The sequence below is a fragment of the Hemibagrus wyckioides genome, linkage group LG06 (genome assembly GCF_019097595.1).
Source record: "Hemibagrus wyckioides isolate EC202008001 linkage group LG06, SWU_Hwy_1.0, whole genome shotgun sequence".
Classification (NCBI taxonomy): Eukaryota; Metazoa; Chordata; class Actinopteri; order Siluriformes; family Bagridae; genus Hemibagrus; species Hemibagrus wyckioides.
The window spans coordinates 37,859,208-37,864,916 of record NC_080715.1 but is presented as its reverse complement, the minus strand read 5'-3'; the positions used below and the strand labels follow the sequence as shown (position 1 = coordinate 37,864,916).

General features: G+C 39.1%; 1 long non-coding RNA gene across 1 annotated transcript; it reads left to right on the top strand.

Moving 5' to 3' along the window:
- Positions 1-609: 609 nt before the first annotated feature.
- On the top strand, positions 610-1,501 carry LOC131354071 (uncharacterized). Its single transcript, XR_009204691.1, has 5 exons — positions 610-777; positions 870-935; positions 1,068-1,142; positions 1,231-1,329; positions 1,454-1,501. It is a non-coding gene; the product is annotated as an uncharacterized LOC131354071 (long non-coding RNA).
- Positions 1,502-5,709: the final 4,208 nt, after the last annotated feature.

Genomic DNA, 5,709 nt, shown 5'->3' with positions numbered 1-5,709 from the left:
TGTTGTAGGCCATCTACACCCTTTCATGGAAACAATATTCCCTGATGGCTGTGGCCTCTTTCAGCAGGATAATGCACCATGCCACAAAGCAAAAATGGATCAGGAATGGTTTGATGAGTACAACAATGAGTTTGAGGTGTTGACTTGGTCTCCAAATTCCCCAGATCTCAGTCCAATCCAGCATCTGTGGTATGTGCTGGACAAACAAGACCCGATCCATGGAGGCCTCACCTCACAACTTACAGGACTTAAAGGATCTGCTGCTAACATCTTGGTGCCAGATACCACAGCACACCTTCAGGGATCTAGTAGAGTCCATGCCTCAACAGGTCAGGGCTGTTTTGGCAGCAAGAGGGGGACCAACAAAATTTTCGGCAGGTGGTCATAAAGTTATGGCTGAGCGGTGTATGTTATCTACCTAGAGAACTTCACTAATCATTTCATTTACACAATATCATAGTGAGTATAAAGGTTTTAATAATTATACAGTAATAATATTTTTTATAGATTTGGGTGGTGGACAGGGGCAGGAGGTTTTAGAGAGTTTAATCAGGTCACATGTACAGTGAATTTACACAGTCTGACTGCTACAATTTTTCTGTTTCCTCACAAGTTAACTAATTATCAAACTCACTGGTTTATTAAGTTTTCTGCATTAATAGGAAAGTTTGATATTGTGTAATTGAAGAGTCATAATTCTGAGTCACAGAAAAGTAATCTATTGCAGAGCCTGTGGATGTGCTGGAGGAATCAGTAGATCCTCCCTCTGTCCTCCAGGTATGTGTCAGTTAAATAGTAATATTTTAACTTCATTTAAAACATACAGGCCAGTTTTGTCTAAGTGTGTGTGTGTGTGTGTGTGTGTTAAGGTCATTGAGCCAATCCAGCAGCTGCTGCCCACCGAACCACACGTCGAACCTTCAGCTGTCATTCTGGTAAGAAAATCCTTCATTTATTTCCTAAAGCCAATCAGTGGATTTTACAGGGTTGTTTTTACTGTAAAGAATGTTAGTATAAATCTGCTATGATAAGAAGCACTTATGATCTTCATGCTCTACTTTTCACAGCCGTTCGATGCTGATGAGCCGGACAGTGCCTGCCGTGATGTCCAGTGCGTGTCTGCAGTCTCCTCCCTCTCCCAGGTATTCTACACTGCTGTAACTGAGATACAAACACACAAACACCCTTCTTTACAAGATCTAATGTTCAGTTTTCTTTCTCTATTTCTAGCCAGTGGACATTAGCAGAGACATCACTGGAATGATGAGGGGTCCAGAGAGTCGGCTCTGCTGGTTTGAAACCGCAGAGACACACTGCTTGACTCGCGAGGTAATCACAGTCTTTATTACTCTGATGAAGAGAATGGACATTTTTGACCTGACCTGATTTTTAGAAGAGCACTTTTGTGAAATGTGGTTGTAGATCTTGAGTTTCATCTAATTGTCATTTGCAGGGATTCCCTTATTATACCAGTGATGAGGAGATTTTCACTGGCATTCAGGTAAGGGATTATTCATTGTGGCATCACAAAATGTTGTTAACTGCAGTGACTAATTGTGTTTGTGTGTTTAAAGTTTGTTGAGCCGAACATCCAGCTGCTGCTGACCGAAGAACACCAAGACCCTTCACCTGTTTTTCTGGTAACCAAAGCTTCCATTTATTTACTAAAGCTGATCACTGGATTTTACAAGGTTGTTTTTACTGTAAGTGACAGAATATTAGTATGAAACTGCTGTGATCAGAAGCACTCACGATCTTCCTGCTCTATTTTTCACAGCCGCTCGATGCTGGTGAGCTGATCGGCGCCTGCCGAAATATACAGTTCCTCTCTGCAGACCCTTCCATCTCCCAGTTTAAGGTATTCTACAGTGCAGCAGCTGAGATACAAACACACAAACACCCTTCTTTACAAGTTCTAATGTTTAGTTTTGTTTCTCTATTTCCAGTCAGTGGAAATCAGGACATACTACCTGGGGATGATAAGGGGCCCACAGAGCCGTCTTTGTTGGTTTAAAACCACCAAGACGAGCAGCTTGAATCACATGGTAATCACAGACTTAATTACTCTGAGGAAGAGAATTGACCGTGATGATTATTAGACTCACGTTTGTGAAATAGATCTTGAGTTTCAGCTTTTTGTCATTTGCAGGGATTCCCTTATGAAAGCTCCATAGAGGACTGTTTCACTGGCATACAGGTAAGGGATTATTCATTGTGGCATCACAAAACTTTTGTTAATTGCAGTGACTAATTGTGTTCACTTTAATTTGTTCTCTTAAGTCTGAATCTGGGAGGGTTACAGAGTTCATCTCCTGTAACCGAATGGAGACATCATTCGTCGTGCCACATTATTTTGTGGTAAATTTATTGCACTGTCATGAAGTGTATCTTGTAGTTAGTAGCTTTTAGAATTTTGTCTCTTGTGCTTTTATTTGTCTTCAGTGTCAATATTATTTTTATTCAACAGCAAACCATTACAACGGTAACCTGCACTATGCTGTATGTGGCTGAAGATGGGCAGATGTTCACCTCCACTTGGGATTATAATTACAACGACTGTGAGGTAATTCAGACTTTCAGACCTGATGTGTATCTACATATGCTGCTATTCCCCTGATTCAGATACTGTAAAATGTACTGTGTGAGTTTTAATGATTTAATGATTTGGCTTGCAGGAGAGTGAGGAGCGCCTTAACCCAGAGGAGTTGGAGGTGCCCTTTATTTGGTACGATCCTCTTCACTGTTTAATGATGTAACAGTGTATTGTATGTTTAACATACACTAAGCATTTACATCTCTTCTTTCTTAGCTGCCATCTTTCAGACAGAGGGGTGACTGAAATCGGCCTGAAGGTGCCCGCTCTCCGTGAGGCGTTTGCTGTGAGTAAAACCATTTATTCAGCTGCTGTTACTGTGCAGGTAAAGTCCACTCTGCTTTAACTTTTATATTGTGTGCTGTCTTATTTTCAGACTCTGCTTGCCAGCATCCAGAACCAGAACTTCTTGTTCACGGTGGGAAAAAAGATCGTCATGCGACTGGCAGCAGCTAACAACCAGGTGACTTCAGAATGATGAAAGACTATCATTTCCATGGGATGGAAATAATTTCAGTTTCTCAGCCATAGCCAAAGTGAGTTACAGAGATTTTGTTGTTGCTTTAACAGGAAGTAGTTGGTGTGCAATTGGCCTACGAGGCCCTGATTCGATTCCTGAGGACGCCTTCCAATCAGGAATCGATTAAAGCAGAGCTCAGCTCCTGTGTAAGCTAATAAACGCCTGTGTGAAATGACAGATGTTTAAAGATAACAGATGTTGCTAATATAGAAAACAGGACTCCAATATGTAAAGCTAATTTATTTCTGTATCTTTTCTCCTCTGTGCAGGACCACCACTACAACTTCCTGGATGTTTTTTTTGAGCTGATTTTCTTCAGCTACTGTATAAATGGCTCAAAACCTCAGCCAGTAAGTGTCTTATCAGGAGATTTCTAAGCAATGTTTGAGTTTCAGAACTTGGTCTATTTCATCTCCTTTTCCTTTTCTCCATATTTTTTGAACCTGATAAGACATGGCATTGATGAAGCTTGTCTTTCTTTCCAAAAGTTTAAGGGAGGATTCTTGGAGCGCCTGCTTGCGCTCTTCAGCATGTGGGACGTGGACGTGTGGGAGCCTGCAGCAGAGCTGTACTTCACAGTGCTTATTGTAAGTGTTGAATATCTTCTGATGCCACCATACACAAATTCTCAGGATTGTATCTTAAACTCAGTGACACTGTGTTGGATGTGTGTGTAATTTGTCAATAGGATTACCTTACAGAGCTTGCTGAAGTACTGTTCACTCAGCCTCTGGAGCTCTACAGTGACCCAGCAGCCTTAGCCACCACAGTTCAGCGACTCCTCAAGCTGCACGTCCAGCTGATGATGGACATTTTGGAGGAGCTCTGAGCAATGTCTTTCCCCTTACCCACTTCATCTTTTCTTCTGCTTCATTTCATGTTCTTTTCTCTCACTTCTTTTTCCTACATTGCTCAGACTCCACATGTAAGTATGAATTCATTTTATTTCTATTTTTGATGAACTTAATATTTTAAAAATCTCTTCTCTTTTTTACAGGATTGTACAGTGAACCCCAGGACCTGAAGAAGGGCTTAACCCTTAAGATCATTCTTCCCTTATTAATCTATCCCTTTTTAATCAATCCCTCTGTTCATATCCCTCTCCCCCTATTCCCATAAGTTATTACTACAGATAATATATAGATAAATAGAATTATTTATGAATAAACTTATTTGTATAATGATTATATGCTTTACTTAAATAAATATTTATATTTGTTCCTATTACAGCCTCATTCTGATTATTTTTAGTCGTCAGTATATGTATAAAATTTTCCTTTAAACACAAACAGAATGTTTCACTCATATACAGATCATTTTTAAAGAATTTCACAACTTTTAAATGGTTTACTAAAACGTGGAAAAATAACAAATAACATTATATATTATATGACATATTACGTATATAACAGAAAAACAGAAACACAATGGCAGAAAAGAAAGGATCTCCACATTGAAGTGATAAATCGAGATGAAGGTAATATCATAAAATGGTAATCATAGTAATGTAAATAATACGATAAAGCCTTCAACCCTCCCTCTGCTTAGTGCCAAGCTGTTCCCCACCCCTTCTACATGAGGTATCATGCTGACCAGAGAAAGGGTCAGTCTGCTGACCATGATTTTTGAGTCAGTGGTAAACACAAGTCTCTTTCTGTTCCCATCCTCTCCTGTCTTCTCTACAGCCATGTAAGTTAAATGCTCTCTCTCTCTCTCACTCTCCCTCACTGCCAAAGCAGAAAAATATATACTACAAAGTATAATTCATCACCTGCTACATTAATCACATAAAATACATTGAAATGTAAATGAAATTAAAATAAATTAAATTATAAGTTTGTGTGATTTTGTGTTTAAAATGTTTGACATTGATTTTCACAGATCTATTGGTATCTCCAAGTAGCCATCTTATTCCTTAGAATTCACCTCAGGCATCTAAAGGCAAAATAAAAGTAATTCCTAAATGAATTGTGTATCTGTAAAGAGGTATAAGTCTTTCCTTTCCCTTTCTATACATCTTCTACTAAATTAACTCAAAAGCTGTCAGATAAACACTTTTTCATTTTTTTCATCTTTTTCTGCAATTTTCATTACAGCAGGTCTGAGGTCTTGAGGAACCATCCCACCCTCGTACCACAGTGTTGCTGTAATTATAAAAAATCTAATAACGTTTTCTATCACATTTTCTTCACTTTCAAGGGCATTTGCTCACAGCAAATGTATCCCCAAATCATACTTAAATATAGTGCTTGGGTTCAACAGCTTTACTTTTGGCAGCAGAACGTCCAGCCGAACGATGATGGTCCATTTAACAAGCATACCTGAATGCAACATGTCTTCTAGTCTTTCAGCAGGAACTGAATTGTTAACTTTAGTAGTTGTGAATATTGCAACCTGGAAATATACAAGCCTGACAGAGTTCATTAAAATAAAAGTAAAAAATGATCAGGCAGTTACAGAACCATATGTGTTTAAACCTCAGACAGATATTATGGACTCATTACATTGAGAAGGATACCAAAGAGCTGTACCACTCCCTCACTCATGCTGTTTAGGAGCCAAGGGAAGCACCAATTCTGTTTTTGGTGTTAGCCAT